Source organism: Pinus tabuliformis, chromosome 6 (assembly GCF_031772625.1).
Source record: "Pinus tabuliformis cultivar Carrire ecotype Pingquan chromosome 6, CPIR1, whole genome shotgun sequence".
Taxonomy (NCBI): Eukaryota; Viridiplantae; Streptophyta; class Pinopsida; order Pinales; family Pinaceae; genus Pinus; species Pinus tabuliformis.
The window spans coordinates 78,297,640-78,316,722 of record NC_142292.1 but is presented as its reverse complement, the minus strand read 5'-3'; the positions used below and the strand labels follow the sequence as shown (position 1 = coordinate 78,316,722).

At 39.6% G+C, this 19,083-nt stretch overlaps 1 protein-coding gene across 1 annotated transcript in view; it reads left to right on the top strand.

Annotated features, from left to right (window-relative positions):
• The window catches only part of DER1 (DERLIN-1), a 69,325-nt gene that overhangs the window by 35,856 nt on the left and 14,386 nt on the right, over positions 1–19,083 (top strand). The gene's annotated exons all lie outside the window — the stretch shown is intronic.

The window sequence follows — 19,083 nt, the reverse complement described above, 5'->3', positions numbered from 1 at the left end:
TAACATGACCAAGTGGCTACAGGTGGCATAGGCACAGTCTTAACTCTGTGAGTCTGTCCATACACATTCAAACTCCCAGGAAAGCCAAACTTTAAATGGGACTCAACCAATGTCCAAAATAAGAATGATACTATGATTACACTATGTAGAAAATCCATGAAATTCTGCAACTGCTAATATGAACAATCTGAAACTAATTTCTTTTCATATAGACACGGAATTTCTCTACTTATTTTGCAGCGGAATAGGAACAGAAATAAATACACAATCACACAATCACACAATTCAACAACACAATTTTTCTAGGGAATCCAACTGGGCAATAGATCTCTTACAATACAACTTTTTTTCAATAGAAACCAATCTGATTTCCTCTGCTTGTACTAAGCTGAAACACTTGCAAGAATCAAAAGTACATTTCTTATTTTGAAGATTGAACCTAGTTACACATTTTTCAACACTCCCTCTTAACTAAGGAGGTATTCGTAAATGGTGCATGGGCATTCTTAATCTAAAGAGATCTCTAAGAATAGTCAAATTGGTAATCCATTTGTTTAATATCATATCAACCAGCATTGTCATATAGCAAGGCCTTGATTAACAACTCTATCTCTCCATAAGATCAGAGCACAATGTTGGCGAGACCAATGATTTATAGACACCATCATCATTGTCTCTCTCGGAACATACCCCACTCGGGTTCTCTCAGTGCATGTTCCACCATGACTATTCTTATCTCAGATAGCCTGTCCTCAAAGAATATTGGTCCTCTACGACTACTCTTATCTTGGATGCTCTACCACATCCTCCAAGAGTATCGGATGCCAAATGCTTACCCAATCCTCCATTCTTTTTTTTCAAGTGAAGACAAGAATGGTGCGCCTATCTCTCCCTCTCAACTAGGGAGGATATATCAACCAACCAAACTTGTCTCTCAAATACACAAGCTTCTTGTTAGGAAGAGATTTTGTCAAAATATCAGCTACCTGTTCATCAGTGGAGATATACCGTAGTTGCAATACACCATCTTGTACTAGCTTCTGAATGTAGTGATACTTGTTGTTTATATCCTTTGTCTTTCCATGAAACATTGTGTCTTCAAACAATCTTATACAACTAGTGTTATCACAATGTATCACTGTAGGGTCCATTGATCCTTCAAACAAGTCAAACAACAACTTCCTCAACCAAACAACTTCTTTGCTTACTTCACAGGCTGCAATATACTCAGCCTCAACACTACTTAAAGCAACCATATCTTGCTTTTTGCTCATCCATGAGATCATGGAGGATCCCAAACTAAAACATCCTCCTGTAGTGCTCCTTCCATCCTGCTCACTATCTCTCCAATCAAAATCTGTATATCCAATCAAATGGACATCATTCCTCCTATCATATTTCAAGCAGTAGTGGATTGTTCCTTGCAGATATCTTAGTATATGTTTTGCTGCTATCCAATGATAATGCTTTGGCTCCAGTTGGAATTGACTGAGAACATTTACTACAAAACATATGTCTGGTCATGTATTCACCAAGTACATCAGTGAGCAAATCAATTATTTATACCTAGGAGGATCCGCAAGGCTCGGTTCATAACTCCTTAGTCTTTTCAAGTTTGTGATCATCGGGGTTGTCATTGGTTTGCAATCCATCATGTCAAACCTCTTCAACATCTCGATCATATACTTCCCTTGACCTAGATAGATCTCATCAGGTCTTTTCCAGACTTGTAGTCCCAAATAATAGTACATCAACCCTAAATCCTTCGTGTCAAATTTTGCTGCTAGTTGCTTCTTACATTCTTCAATTCAACCTTCCACACTTGTCAAGAGAAGATCATCCACATACAGAAGAATGATTACCGACTCTCCCTTCACAACCTTAATATAAAGGTTCGGATCAACAAAACTCTTTGTGAATCCTAATCTCTATAGGTATGCATCCAACCTAGCATACCATGCCCTTGGTGCTTGATTGTGGCCATATAATGCCTTCTTCAATTTGCAAACATATGCCTCCCTATCTTTAATTTCAAATCCCAAGGGCTTCTCTATATAGACTTTTTCATCAATTGTGCCATTTAGGAATGCAGTCTTGGCATCCATTTGGTGGATGTTCCATCCCATCGTTGCTGCCAAAGAGACCAACGAACGTATAGTTGTATACCTTGCTGTCGGAGCAAATGTCTCTTCATAATCGATGCCTTCTTGTTGAGAGAAACCCCTAGCCACAAATCTTGCCTTATATTTATCAATACTTCCATCTGCTGCATGTTTAATCTTGTAGAGCCATTTGGAAGTTACCACAAATTTGTCTTCAAGCCTAGGTACGATCTCTCAAACTCCATTTTTCATTATCGATTGATACTCTTCATTCATGGCATCCTTCCATTCTTTGTGTGTGACAACTTTTTCAAAGGTGGATGGCTCTACTTCTATCAACTTCATCATATAGGCTACACACCCAAAATATCGTTTGGGCTTCTTGGTTTCCCTGAATGTGCCTTGAACTGCTCCATGACCTTCTGCATCAAGTAGTGTAGATATCAACCAATTAGGTCACTTTCTAGTTTCAAGGATTACAACAGGTTTTATAGGTTCATTGGGACCTTCATCTTCATGATTTGATTCTTCTTCCTCTCTATTAACTTCCTCTTCAAATACGAGAAGTTTTTCATCATCAGAGTCCATAGGGAGATCCTTTGATTTCTTCAATGCAATACTTTCGTCAAATATCACATCACAATTGACTTCTATTCGGCGTCCTTCCTTTATGTGGACCCTATAGGCCTTAGAAGAGTTATTGTAGCCAACAAATGTTCCCTTCATGCTTGATGGGTCCGACTTCTTTCTTTCGTCATTAGGTATATGAATATAGATAGGACAACTAAAAATTCAGAGATGATCCACGCTTGGTTTCTTCCCAGTGAATACTTCTTTAGGAGTCATGTTATCTAGTGACCTGTGGGGACTTCGATTTTGTATGTATACAACTGTCTTGGTAGCTTCACCCCATAGAAATTTCGATAAACCTTGATCATGTAGCATAACTTTTACACTTTCTTCAAGGGACTGATTCTTTCGTTCTGTGAATCCATTTTATTCAAGATTATATGGGACTATCAACTCCCTCTTAATCCCAGACTCCTTACAGAAGGCTATAATTTCCTTGGATGTGTATTCTCCTCCATTATCAAACCTTAATATCTTGATTCTTCTTTCTGTAAGGTTCTCCACTTTAACTTTGAATTCTTGAAATTTGGTAAAAACTTCATCTTTGGATTTCATTAAGTAAACCCAAGTTTTCCTGGAATGTTCATCTATAAACGTGACATAATATAGATGACCTCCAAGTGATTTAGGAGTCATAGGACCACAAACATCGGAATGAATAAGATCCAAGATTTCTTTGACCTTGAAGCACTGCTTCCAAATGGTCTCTTGGTGTTCTTACCCAATGCACGTCCCTTGCATACTCCTTCGTGATCTTGTTTCAGTTCATAGATTCCATCTACTATTGTATTTAGGGTTGGAAGGATTTTGAAGTGGAGATGACCGAATCTTCTATGCCAAAGTTCACATGGGCTGATTTCAATGTGAACTAAAGCTTGAGCAAGGGGAGTTAGCAACCTGTGAAGTCTTCCTTCACGAATTCCAATCACTCTTGCATTTTCTATGCTTGAATTTTTATCCCATACTACAACTCTTCCATCAGTGAAAGCCACTTTATCACCTTTATCTTCCAGACTTAAATTGAAAAGTAAATTCTTATGCAAACTTGGAACAAATAGGATGTCATTGAGATGAATATTTCCTCCATTCTCCAGTTCTAGTGAGGTTGATCCAATTTCTCTCACAGGATAACTCTTATTATCACCAAGCTCTACAGAGTAAGAGGACTTTCCTTTTGATAGTGTTTTTAGTTGCTTGTGGTGGCCGATCATATGTCTTGATTCTCCACTATCGATCACCCAAATGCTTTCATCTTGAAATGTGCCAATGAGTATTGAGAAGAGTCCTTCATCCCTTGTCTTGAGCACTTCCTTCTTTGGAGTAAATAGAAGATTCCATACTTCTTGAAAGCCCCTCTTGAGATGAGTTGCTACCTTTGAATACTTCTTTAGAAACTTCTTTAGTGTAGTAGAGATCTTCATAATGGCCATAGCCAACCTTAGCTCTGATACCATGTTGAGAAATGTATAGGGCAATGATTAGAGTGATTTCTTCTTCTGATAACTGCTTGTGATCTCTTTTTACTTTTTTCTTACTTTTTAGCTTCTTTACTTATTATTATGTTTGTATATCATCAAACAACTACTAAAACAAGAAAAACAAGAACACATAATGTAGGCTGCAAGCCAGGGCCAAAACCTCTCCACTTGAGAGGAAAACCCGAAATCTCTTCTCTTCTTATAGATTCTTCAAGTGACGAATTCCAAGACCTTTAGACCAAGACCAATACCCTCCAAGACCAAGACCAACCCTTTTGGATGATGTGCTTCTTTTGTCCATGTCAAACCCATTCAAATCTCTTTCAGTAGCATAACTTCGTCCCGCAACTACATAATTTCGGCCTCAATTGCAGGTCTAAAATTTTTGGTTGTCACAGCAGCAACTGCTGCCACATGTGTGAGCTTACTCTGGCCTCCCAAAACTTCTTCAGACCTTCACCTGGCTTTCTCCTTCTTTTGGTGCTTGAGGATGGCCTAATGGGAACCTTGTTGACCTTCTTTCTCTTCCTTCTTCAAGATCGAACTTGCAAAAGAAAAACCCCTAGGGTCGAGACCAACAACATAAACCCTAGCCTTCCTTCGCATGTGTGAGAGAGAAATTGTTAATTTTAGGCAACAATGGTATGTTTTATGCTTTAGAGCAATTTTACTTCAATTTCTTTATTAGCCCAACATCAATATCCAATTTAGCAATCAGATCAACATGATAGTAAAATGCCGATAGAACATAAACATAAATAGTAGAATACAAGCCAAGACAAGAGGACACAAGATGTGGCACCAAGCAGGGACAAACCCCAATGTGGGGAAACCCTTCATCAAATCTTTTTTTAGTCTTCAATAGTTCAACAAAGAGAGATAGTACAATTTACAAATCTGATAATTTATAACAGTAGCAAAAGAGCCCTAACTAGAAAAGTCAACGTTGGTTAACATGGCAGATTTGATCTTCAACAAATTGGTCAACTTTAGTCAACTTTGGCCTCCAAAGAGCAAGATGAATCAGCCCTCAAAACAACCCAAAAATAGTCCAGTCAAAATCTGGTCAAACAACGCACCTGTGGTCAACCCTAGTTGCAGTCAATGCTGGTCAACAGTCAACGTTTAGCCTTGATTTCTGTGCCCAGAAATGCGGCCTGCCCAAACAGAGATAGTCCTCACAAAAATGAAGTCAAAGGAGGTCAACGCTTGGTCAAACTGTCCAGAAATTCAGTGTCTTGAAATTTCGGCCTCCTGAAATTTTGCTCTCCTGAAATTTAGGCCTCCTGAAATTTTAGATGTGTGGAGAGAGAGAGGCCCAGAAATCCATACCCAATCAATGAGGAGAGAGATAGAAGTGTGAAGATGAGTGTGTTCAAATGAGGCTAAGTCATCATGTATTTATAGCAAACGTTGAGGATGAATAGACGTGACTGTTGGGCTTCTGAGCCTACATAAGTTTGCTAGCCGACCTTGAGAATTTGTCCATAATAAAAAATAAAAAATTCATAACTTCATTTGTACATGTTGGACTCAGATGATCTCTAGATCAATCCTACACCTCTCAGAGAGAGGAATCCATGAAAATCATCAGCTGTCATAAATAAGATGACCCATGTGGAGTTTGGCCCTAGTTTCTAATTTTAACAGAAATAGGCTAGAAACAAGTCTTCTTCGTCCTCTTCTTTCTTCGCTGCCTTCTTCCTCTTCCTCCTTCGCTTGAATGAGTGAATGATGAAATGTCTTCCAAGGAGGTCGAGTTCCCTCCTTTATATAAGCTTCTTAAGGTGGATGTGGCTCCTCAAATTAGGCCGACTTCCCAGCGGCCAGACGAACTTGGTCTTGAAGGGTACTTTGACACTTTTTAATGACAAATAATTTTCTTTACAAGCCAGATGCGGTCTTCTACTTATCACAATGACTCTTTTGACTTCTTGACTTAGGACAAATCCTAGAAGCACTCAATGGGTGCTTGACCTCTAAAATAAAAGACCTTGAGCATGAAACCCATGCTCCAAAAATAATAATAATAATTTTTCTTTTATTTTACAATATACAAGAATCAAAAGTACATTTCATATTTATGAAGACAGAACCTAGTTACACATTTTTCAACATGGACCGCACTAGGGCATATTCAAAGAATATTTAGACCTGTTTCTAGAGAAACTCTCCACCCAAAACCTGCGGCTGCCCTTCCTCTACAAATCTTCTTCTTTGCTAGCCTTTAGGACACTTTTTTGCCAATTGTCCTAGCCTTTCGGCCTCCCAAAAGGACACCTATAACAGTGCAAATGTCATCCCAAAGACACAGAAATATACAGACCTGTTCTTGAGGATTTAGCCATCTAATTTGGCACCAAACTGCCTCGGGAAATGTATCCTCTATGCTGGCTGTAACTCCAAAAACTTGACCTGCTGTCACAAGATTATTGGACCTAGAACAGTCCACTATCTTTCCTTCGCTAGGGCTCCTGATCTGCGACTGCCTCAGAGGTATCTTCTTTTGATGTTTTTGCTCCTTGGATGTGTTACACCCGTGATGTGATGGTCCTTATTCTGATCACTACTCTGATACCATGTAGAAAATCCACAAAATTCTGCAATTGTTGCAGTGGAATAGGAACAAAAATAAATACACAATCACACAATTCAACAACACAATTTTTCTAGGGAACCCAACTGGGAAAACCCTCTGCTTGTATGATAATTTTATTGATAGAATACTGAGCAATAGATCTCTTACAATACAACTTTGTTTCAATAGAAACCAATCTGATTTCCTCTGCTTGTACTAAGCTGAAACACCTGCAAGACCCTGATCTCCTTTCCTTCTCCCTTGCGCAGTTTTGGAGGCATATTTCCTATTGCAAATCCTCCTAAATCCTAGCGCATAGGATGCTCCTATTTAATAGGAATTTCCTCCTATTTCCTAGTGCAATTCCCAAGGAAAATTGCTCTCTACCAACTCACATACAAGCTCCTTCTTGTTCCGCTCTCTCACAAGCTCACACACAATACTTGTGCTCAAGAATAATGATTACAATTGTGCCTTCGCTCTTCCTAATAAGCCTATGTTGAAACTTTCACAGGAAGAAAGGCGAAGGACATCCTTAACACCGATATCCTTAATTGAGAAACTTGAGCAATCTCATGATGGGTTAAGAAAGTGTGTGGCACCTCGACGTAAGGGCGATATCTTGGATGTCATGTTGATGAGTATTTCTTTTGCTGTGTATGTATATATATCGCAGAAGATTGTGTGTGCATATTGTATGCTAAGTCACCAGATTCGGCGAACAAAATCGTTGAAGTTCGAAATTCGCCGAATTTGAAAGGAAAACGAATTTAATCGTTCGAGTTCGCCGAATTTTATGGCGAACTCGAACTTAATGACGAATTCGAATTTTTTGGCGAATAAAATCGTTGAAGTTCGTTTGCAGTTCGAAAAAATTCGTTTAGGGTTGAAAAAAATTCGTTGAAGTTCGTTTTTTACGCGCGTTTTACCAAATGAACAGTCTGCGGGTTTCATTGTTTGCCGGGTTTCATTGCGCGGGTTTCATTGTTCGCTAATCGCAACTTCGCCGGAGGGTTTCATTGTCTCAACGTTACGTTTGAAATAAGATGACGTGTCCCTCAACGTGGCATATGATTTAAATGGCGGGTTTAATTTCAATATTTAATATGTTTTACATTTCTGTGACAGTTGTCGGCGGTTGAGGCGACGGTCCTTACTTCTCTCACGTATTTATAAACTCAATTTCACTGTAAACTCTTTTTCTTGATAATAAACACACGGGATGGTATGCCGTTTGAGTTTAAAAATATTTTATTTTTCATACCCTACATTGACCAAATACACGGCCGGTTCCTATCCACCTTAGTAACTTCACGTTTATTAAAAAAAATATTAAATCAATTAAGTGAAAGTAATAGTTGAGAAATTTGGACACATTGTGGACCTATTTTTATGTTCCAAAACATTTAACGCGTTTCTCCTGGTTTATTATTACTGGATAAGGTGGAACCAAATTGTAAGCCCCAATGTTACATGATTTTTGAAAAGTGGCGGACCTTAAGAAGTTGTGGCTCTTTATTTTTAATTAAGATACACTTCTATATGCATAACTCATATGTACAGAAAACGGTAAAGCAAAGGGAATCTATTTCTAATTTTATCCAGATGTACCATTTGGCAGTATTGAAGAAGTTGATACAAGCTAAGTCATTGTTCAATTTAGTTGTTTTATGATTTCATAAGAAGAATACTATTATACTACATCACTGTCATATGAAAATTCTAAACTGTTATGCCAACAATCCTTTTGAAAATGCTCAACTTTTCTAGCCTCTGTTCTCTTGCTAAGCCAAAAATTTATTTGAATTTGACTTTAAATTGATTATATATATATATATATATATATTTTTTTTTTTTTTCGAATTTCTATATGTCGAACTTTATTGACAAAATTTTAGTTGCCGAACTTTATTCGAATTTCATGGTCGCCGAACTCGAACTCGAACACGAACCTGGTGACTTAGATTGTATGTGGCAGTCACTGCTTAAACATTAGAGTTGCTTTTTCTATTAAGATAACTCATATTGAACTTGACATTTTATATATATAAAAGGGAGAGACTCGGGGAGAAAGACATCCAAAGAATATATTTGTATATAAGAGAGATTATATATTTATTATTTATATATTTAAATTGATTTTAATATTTTAATATTTTGATTCAATATTAATTTTGATTATTATATAAATTATATAATTTTTTTTTATAATATTTATCATATAATATTACCGCTCTTGATTCGCTGTTCCCTGTAAATTTTGGGGAAACCTCTAGCCGTTGTGGAGGCATATTTGCTATCGCAAATCCTCCTAAATCCTAGCGCATAGGATGCTCCTATTTAATAGGGCCTTCCTCCTTTTTCCTTGTGAAATTCCCAAGGAAAATTGATCTCTACCAACTCACATACAAGCTCCTTCTTATTCCTATCTCTCACAAGCTCACACACAATACTTGTGCTCAAGAATAATGATTACAATTGCACCTTCGCTCTTCCTTATAAGCCTATGTTGAAACCTTCATAGGAAGAAAGGCAAAAGACATCCTTAACACCGATATCTTTAATTGAGAAACTTTAGCAATCTCATGATGGGTTAACAAAGTGCGTGGCACCTCGACGTAAGGGCGATATCTTGGATGTCATGTTGATGAGTATTTCTTTTGCTGTTTATGTATATATATCGCAGAAGATTGTGATGAACTTGACATTTTATATATATAAAAGGGAGAGACTCGGGGAGAAAGACATCCAAAGAATATATTTGTATATAAGAGAGATTATATATTTATTATTTATATATTTAAATTGATTTTAATATTTGAATATTTTGATTCAATATTAATTTTGATTATTATATAAATTATATAATTATTATTATTATTATTATTTTTAATTTTTTTATCATATAATATTACCGCTCTTGATTAGCCGTTTCCTGTAAATTTTGGGGAAACCTCTAGTCGCTCCCGACACCCTGATTAGCCGTTTCCTGTAAATTTTGGGGAAACCTCTAGCCGCTCTGGACACCAGTACCCACGTTCCAGAAACGCATGCAACATATATATATATATTCAAGGTGATTTAAGCTAAAGTTAGTTGAAAGATTAAATGTTTTAAAAAAGAGAGAATTATATATATATATACAAAAATAATACCTATGTCATAAAGCATTAAACTTAATATTACAAGTGTTGACGAAAGATTAATTGGAGTCAATCACTAAGGAGAAAAGGATGGAGTCTATAATGGAAGAGAGAAGAAGATTTTCAAAAACTTTATATAACTATTCTTTAGTGCTATTTAGAATTAAGGGGGCTTTGGCAGGAAAATATATTAATATTTCTATCTCTTCCGTTGAAAAAAAAATTATATAAACCCTCAACTAGCAAACCAATTGGTGATTCCCGAGTCAAATATAATTGAAAAATTAGACCACTGAAACACAAAACAATATGACATAATCGACTTAAAATTAAACATTGAGGATTATACATTTATATCGCAATTCTCTCTTCGATCCCTATGGAACGATCAAAGGTGACATTATTTTGGGTTCACCTTAGATGGAAACACTAGGGTCCATCTTAAATACAAAAAAAAAGTTTTTGACATTGTCCTAGAAGAAGAAAATAATAACACTAGAAGATGTTACGTTGAAGCCAAATGCAGTAACACCAAAAGACGTAAAAGATATCTCTTATACATCAACATTTATATATATTAATATTCTCCTATTATGGATATTTCCATATTCCAAATATTTTGAATATTCCTCTAAATATGAACTTTATTTGTTACATGTTCACACTTGCTTTTGTTAATTGAAGTTAGAGATGGAAGGGTTCTGCTAAATTTAACAGTGCATTATATTTCGCAGAAGAACCCGCATGCGAAGTTATGGTGCAGCCTTACTTTCTCTTAGTGTTGATTGAGGAAAATTCTCTAATTTTTCTATAGTCAAAAATAGTAAATCGAACTGAGCATGCATGGAGATTTTATCTTAGTCCAACTTCAGTTCAGTGAGGCAATTTGACTTGAGTTCAAAAGGCCAGCTCGCTTGAGTTATAGATGTTAGTTAGACTTGAGTTTAGTGAGGCAGTTTGAGTTGGGTTCAAGGAGCCATTTCACTTGAGTTGAAGAGCAGTTCGATCCTATAAAGAGAGGAGTGCAGACTTGGTGAATCATATGATTATGCACTAGCAAGAATTTGTGTTTTGAGCTCAAGAAAATAGTTCCAGATCAGTGCGTGAGGTCAGGGAGAGAACATCACTTAAGGAGGCTGAGATAGCTTGCGCAAGGAGGCAGTTGAGGAATAGAGAGTAAGAAGGGATTTTTTTCTCAAGTGATTTCTAATTAATCACTGAGATTTTTTTGAGCAAATCAATAAAAACACAAATTAGTAGGTTTTCCCTAGTTGGGGTTTCTTGGGTATTTCTGGTTTTCTATTAATTGTATGCTTGTGTCTTTATGAATTTATTTTCCGCTACAAATTCATTAGAATACTCGGGATATTTGATCAATGAATTTCACAGTTTAGAATGTTGTTCAAATTAGCTGTTGGGTATTAGAAAACTAACATGGTATCAAAGCTACAGATTGATTAAAGACCATAAAGTAGTATATTTTCCTTAGAAGCGAGTGACAATTACAGTGCACGGTGTGCAGTTTCCACAAAAGCATAGTCTTTTTCTGTGAAAATAAGTGCACATGTGTTTTCTCTAGTAGGCTTGCGTAAGGGTGTTTCTGAGCAGTTTGAGTTAGAGCATGGCATACTTGGGTTTGAGATTTGAGGATCACCTTGATGGGGCCTCGAATTTTTGCTCTTGGAGGAAGATGATTGATATAGTATTGGAGGAGCAGGGAGGTTGGGAATTTGTGGAGAGTCCACCTACTGCACCAACAGAGCCTCAACAACTGGTGCAACATAATAAAAAGGATGCAAAGACCAGAAGAATAATCGTTGAAGGAGTCAAGGGTCATATCATTGATCCGAATTGGATCCACAAAAGACTGTCGAGAACCTTGACTGTATCGAGTTGAACAAATCCTTCAAAATTCCAAAACAGCGATCAAAAACGCCTTGAACCAGTGGCAATGGCCGCCCATGTAGAATGACGAGGACCTTGGTCAAAGCGCGCTGACCAAGGCCCATGGAGACTGCACAGGAGGTCAAAGCAGCGCCTGGGAGCCCCGAATCGGGAAAAGGAGGCAATTTTGCTAATCGTGCATCGCCGGGCAAACAGGGCCAAAGTGGAAGAGCCTTAAGCACTCAGTCGTGTTGGGAGCCGGAGAACCGCGGGCGGTGAAACAAAAAGCGCTAAAGGACAAAGGCGGGACTCGTGCTCTGGAAAACCGGCGATATTGATCGGGGCACCCTTGAACGGTAAGCGGTTTTGGAGGAAAGCGGAGCGATCCCACTCAGTGATTGACGCGTGGCAGCGGAGGAGAGAGAAAAACTGCCGTTGATCGCGCGTTATCGGTCGAGCAAGTCAATCGCGCTCGACGTGCGTATGACGTCGGATCTTGAGGAGCCCAGATCGGATGGCTGAGATTGCGCCCGATGGAGGAAGCAGAATCGATAGGGGATTAAGCCGAGTTCTAAAGAGATTTGGAGTCCGTTTGACTGCCACGGTGGAGAAAGAACGTATCCACGACATAACCGAAGAAACGAATCGACGAGCAGGTTGGCGCTGTTCTGATGGGGACACGTGGCCACTGCTTGAGCGTTCGTGCTGACGCTGAACAAGGAATTCCAAGCGCAGCTGCAGAAGGCGAATCGCCGCAGGCGGGAGAGGAACCGAACAGGCATAGAGATCGAATGGCTAAAGCCATGAACAAAGACAGTCGAATTAAGAAGAAGAAGAAGAAGAAAAGGAGGAATAGAGAGGAGTCCAAGCGACAAGAGAGACAGTGAACAGTGAACCCTGAGAGGAGGACTGAACACAGAGAACAGTAAAGCCAAGCAGAGGAGACAGAGGGCCGAGCTGACCACAGGCAGCGTCGAGCACCAGAGAGCTTGAAGATTCAAGCCTTTCCCTAGAGGAATCTGTCCGGACTGAGCATCACATTTGGCTCTTTCCATTGTAGACCAAGGGTCACAGAGCTGGTAGGAAGAAAAAGAGTCTGTGAACTCCGAGTGGCTTGGGGAATCCAAGAACCACCCTACCAAGCAAAATCTGCTTCAGGAGAACTCACATTGAGTCCCTGTATTGTAATTTCTCTGCTGTAAGACACAATAAAACAAGGCCACCACTGAAGTTGGACCGGAGATGTAGCCCTGGAGAATAGGGTGAACTCCTTATTAAAAACTGTTTGTGTCTTTGTGTTGCTTACTGTATTTCTCTGTTGTCTTTCCACTTATTTTCTGTGTATTGGCAATCTGATCGATCCGTTGCTTAAATAACGCAGAACACACACCATCACATAAGTCTGTAATACCTTTTGTTTAATAAATCTTTAACTGAGGTCACTCATAGGGTGATTATCAGATCAATCATACCTCACCTTTTCGGTAAGAAGTCAACTCAAGCCATGTGGACAACTATCTTAGGGTTGTACTGCGGTGCGAGTGAGGACAGGAAGATGGTACTCCAAGACAAGTTCAGAGATATCAAGATGACTAAGTCAAAGTTTGTGATTTCTTACGTGACTAGATTCACCCAAGTGAAGGACGAGTTAGCTAGGGTTGGGGAGACAGTGTCGGACAGAGACCTTGTCAATTTTGCATTATTGGGCTTTCCCAAGTCATGTGAAAACTTCATTGATGCAGTGAGTGGTAGAGAAAAGCTTCTAGATTGGGAGCAACTATGGAGTGATTGCGTGCAAGAGGAGATCCAGAAGCAAGCAAAATCTGGGTCTCATATGAAGATTGAGGAAGAATAAAACTTTGCCCTAGTTGGCAAAGGGGGCAAGGCCAAGGGCAAGAAAAAGCCAGGCGGGGCTGAGTCCAATTCAGGAGGAAAGAAGAAGAAGAATCTCAGGAAAGTGAAGTGCTTCTCTTGTCATTAGTTTGGGCATTATTCCACCACAAGAAGGATCACGTGGCAACATCGACAAAGGTGGAAGAGTTTAATTCTCAATTTGAGAAGAAGTTTTTGCTCATAGCTTGCATGTCAAGCTCAATGGCCAAGCGTGTATGGTATATGTCCGAGAACAAGGGCTACTTCAACCAATTAACAAAGAAGGATATGTAGTTTCATATAGAGATGGGTGATGATGGCAAGTAACTAGCGCAGGGCATGGGTACAATCATGTTTGAGAGGTAGTCCAGAAAACCTCTCTACCTTAGAGATGTCATTTGTCCCAGGGTTGAAGAAAAAGCTGGTTTCAGTCTCAACCTTGGAGAGCAAAGGGTTTAAGATTATCTTCAGTAGAGGGAAGGCCTTCATCAAGCATCTTAACTCCGGAGCAGTTAAGCAGATTGGAGTTAGGGTGAAGAACCTCTATAGGCTATAGTTTGAGACAAAAGCGACCTTGAGTAGTAGAGATATCAGAGCGCATAGATGCAACCTTGGGGAGCTTTAGCATATGTGTATGGGTCACTTACACCATTGCGTGCTGAATATTTTGAGGCAGATTACCACTGGGTTACTGTAGTACAATGTATATCATCATGATGTGTGCAACGGGTTGCACACTTGGTAAGTATGCCAAGACATCCTTTTCCAACAGAGACAACAGGGCCAAGGGTATCTTGGAGCTGGTACATTCAGATGTATGTTGACCATTCTCCTCTCCATCCTTGATGGTGATGAGATACATATATTATGTCACCTTTATTGATGACCACTCGAGAAAGACATGGATCTTCTTCATGAAGAAGAAAGATCAAGTCTTCTCGAAGTTCGTGAAGTTCAAAGCCTTGGTCAAGAACCAACTTGGTTGGAGGATCAAGGCACTGAGGTCAGACGATGGTGGGGATCTCTAATGCTTTCAGTGACTTGTGTGCGAAGGATGGCATCCGGAGAGAGCTCATCGCGCCTCATAATCCTCAGCAGAATGGGGTGGCTGAGTGCAAGAACCAGAGCATTATTGGAGCATCCAAGGATATGTTGCATGATCAGGGGCAAACCATGTTTATTTGGGCATAAGCATGCAACATTGCAGTCTTTTTGCAGAACATGAGCCCACACAGGGTGGTAGGTAGAGTCAAATGAGAGGAGGCTTTCATATGCAGGAAACCTGACATGTCTCACTTCTGGACTTTGGCATTGTTATTTACTGACATGTTTCTTCAGATAGCTGGAAGAATCTTGAGCCCACAGTAGAGAAGGGCATTTTTGTGAGCTACAACGAGACATCTAAGGCGTATAGGGTGTATATTCCAACACTTAGGAAGACAATGATCAGACGTGATGTGAAGTTCGAGGAAGGAGGGGCTCTCAGGAAGTCCTTGGAGCGTGAGCAAGGTACAACATAGGAGGAGGAGCAGCAGGTTCCTGAGCAAGAGGCCCGGTCAGCTCCTCAAACTTCACCACAACTAGTTGTTAGACATGCCAATTAACATATAGATGAAAAGAAAGCACAAGTATTGGAGGAGAGGTTAGAGCGAGTGGAACCCACTCAGCTAGTGACTTCCAGTACAAGGAGAGTTCGAGCCAGGGGGCTAGATGAGTTGATTAGGGAGGCTTAGGAGAGAGTTGGACCTCCCAGTACCACATTCAGACAGAGTAAACAACCATAGAGATATACAGGGTACATAACACTTATGGTTAGGGTGATAGACTCAGAGCCTTCTTGTTACAAGGAGGCATCTTCTCAACATGTTTGGCGTGGTGCTATGGTGGAAGAGTACTCTTTCATCATGTAGAACGATGTCTGGGAGATAGTGCCAAGACCGAATGGAAAATCAATTATTGGATCACATTGGGTGTACAAGATCAAGCATGCAGTTGAAGGAAGTGTGGAGAAGTGTAAGGATATATTAGTGGCCAAAGGGTTCTCTCAAGTTGAAGGAATTGACTATGATGAGACGTTCGCATTAGTGGCTTGATATACCGTATACGTCCATTAGGGTTATTCTGGCAATTGCAGCATAGATGGGGTGGAGGATCCACCAGATGGATGTGAAGTCCGCCTTCCTTAACAAAGTTGTTGAGGAAGAGGTATATGTTGAGTAGCCTAAGGGATTTGAGACTTTCAGCAGAGGCATGCATGTTTGTAGGCTGAGGAGAGCTCTTTATAGGCTTAAGCAGGCACTGAGGGCATGGTATTCCTAGATAGACAACTACCTTCTCGGATTGGGCTTCACCAAGAGTGAAGCTAACCTTAACCTATACTATATTGTGGTTGAGTGCCAACCTCTCAGTCTTGTGTTGTACGTTGATGATTTGATATTTTTTGGAGCAGTCAACAACTTGCGAGGCTATTTGGTTGAGGAAGCTAGTTGTCGGTTGTTTAGTTGACGGTTGGAGCGCACGTTCATAAACTGTGCAAATCCAATGTTTCATGACTGCTCCAAACACATCGAGATCAAGTACTACCATAACAAAGATTGTGTTGAGAGGGATAAAGTCAAAATTTAGTACATACCTACAGAGGAGTAGACAACAAATATCTTGAAGAGTAGTTCGATCCTATAAAGAGAAGAGCACAAACTTGGTGAATTGTATGATTATGCACTAGTGAGAATTTGCGTTTTGAGCTTAGGAAAATAGTTCCAGATCAGCGTGTGAGGTCAGGGAGAGCACATCACTTAGGCCGAGATAGCTTGTGCAAGGAGGCAGTTCAGCCTGTACAATTGGTACAATTGCGCAATAGAGAGGCCAAATTGGTCTAGTGTGTGCGGGATATTGTGTTGAGGAACAAAGAGTAAGGAGAATTTTTTCCTAAGTGATTTTTAATTAATCACTGAGATTTTTCTAAGCAGATCAATAAAAACACAAACTAGCAGGTTTTCCCCAGTTGGGGTTTCTTGGGTATTTCTGGTGTTTTGTTAATTGTATGCTTGTGTCCTTATGAATTTATTTTCCGCTGCAAATTCGTTAGAATACTCAGTATATTTGATCAGTGAATTTCACAGTTCAGAATACTGTTCAAAGTAGCTGCTGGGTATTAGAAAACTAACAACTTTGATACCATGTTGAGATCAAAATAGATTGATTGAGAAGATCGAATGGAATAAAACAGTTAATTGAAAAATCTGCAAAGTAAAAGAGAAAACAACACTAAGAAGTGCTCTAGAGCTGTCCAAAAGATGTGTTGGAGAGAGAAATACATGGCCATAGAACAAGAGAATGGAAAAGATATGACATCCACATGATTAATCACTTGTATAAAAGAATGATGTCTGTAGGTTAAAGTACGATCATAAGATTACATGATCACACAAGATGATATTATAAATGAGGTTTTAGTTTTGTATTTATACACAATTCCAGTTGGGTGTACTTCCAAGAGTGTTATGGGCCTACATAAGGAGGATGTAATCACCAAGAGGTTTATTGAGCCTACCATCAAAGTTAACTAGATTGTTCCTAACCATAACTTATTATTACAATAAATGATGGTTTGAGCCATGATTAATGCCTAACAAAATGCATCAATGACACAGTATGAAATGACTGTGACCACATGTGAAAATTACACCATTCTCAACAGTTATACCTCCTACTTGTTCTTGTTAATCATCTATTTTTGCCTTGGAAAAACAGTTGTATTTTCAAACGCCCAAGGTTGTATAAATTCTAGTTACTTGTCCCTATAAGTCTGTTCATAGTGTTGGGGTTGACAAGAAATGGAATTCACATGAAATACTTTCCCTACCATTATCACCTACTGCAAAATTGTTCAAATGGTGCCAAATGATGTCAAAAGAATGCAAAAGAGCAGAGAAGCTGGCAGTCATCTTCCAAGCCACAAAAGGACTCAAAGCCCACATCGGACCCTCTCCATTGGAAAATGCTTTGAACAAGCTTTCCAACGATATGTGGAAGTCCAAAAATGGACTCCTGGATTAAAATATATGGTCTTTTGAAGTTTCGAGGATTCAAGCCTTAAGAAGGAATATCGGAGGTCTAATATCGGAGATTGCATATCGGAGGTCCAACAACATGGCTTATCGGCGCATCGTGTATCAGAGGTTAGATATATCGGAGGTCAGGGCACATTGGCGATTGCACATCGGGGATCCAATGCATCGAAGTAGGCCAATCAGAGCATCAATCAATATTGCAACATCGACGGTCGACAATTGGAACTTCTAAGCGTGACAATCTTTAAAAGGTTGCGATATGCATAAAGATCCGATATAGTGTAAAATAGTCGGGGGACTCAAATATAAGTTTACAAATGGTTTCATCGCAAAACCAAGGGCGGATAGGCCCTTTTCTCTCTTCTCTAGGAGGAACACGTGGCGACACAGGATTGGCTCTGATAAGGACGCGTGGCGACACAGGATTGGCTACAATAAAGACTTGTGGCGACACAGGATTGGCTACGATAAGGACACGTGGTAGTTGATGTTAGCATGACGTGGCGGTACGAAAGGACACATGGCAGACTGTTTTGACGTTTTGAGGGGCTTAAGGGGGGGACGAATTTGGCGTGTCACCAGTCAGGAAGTGCCATGTGGAGATGATGACATCATAATCGGAGATCGGTGATTGGAGAATGAGCATGTCGCAACTCCCCTGTTATGTCCCCGATTGGAAACATCTGATGAGAGGGGCTCTGATATCGTGTTGGCGCATGGTCAAGAGGAAGTTATAGAACCAAGGGTGCAAAGCATTTTACAAAGGCCCTAATGCCTTAAGGCTAAGCACCAGGTCACAACCCTCGGTCATATGATGAGAAATGCAGAAAGGGGCTAAAACAAAGAGGGCCAAAGGATATCAGAACTCGCTGTTTTCGCATGATTCTTTGAGAGTAAAAGTCTCGATGAGGCAATGCTCTGGTATAGCATTACGACAATGTTACGGGACATGATGGGCTCTGATAGTGTAATACAGAGATGGATGAGTCGACAATTATGATTCCCAAGCAAAACAGAGGCCATCATAATTGATTGCTCCCAAGTTCAAAAAATGGGGAGTGAGATCAGTTGAGGTGGAAAACGACAGGGGAACCGACCAAGTAATGAAAGAGGCACATTGTGGCAGAGACATGGCTTGATTAGAGGCCATCACAAGAAGTGGCATGGAGATATTTAGCTAGAATCATCATTCAGTTTTTCCCATGATTTGTTATTCTTTTATGGTTGTATTTTAAATAAAGAAATCATTCTGTTGCAATGATTTGGGCAATAGAGCCTTTGCACGCCGAGACAGCTAGTCGATCAGACAACTGGAGCTCAGGC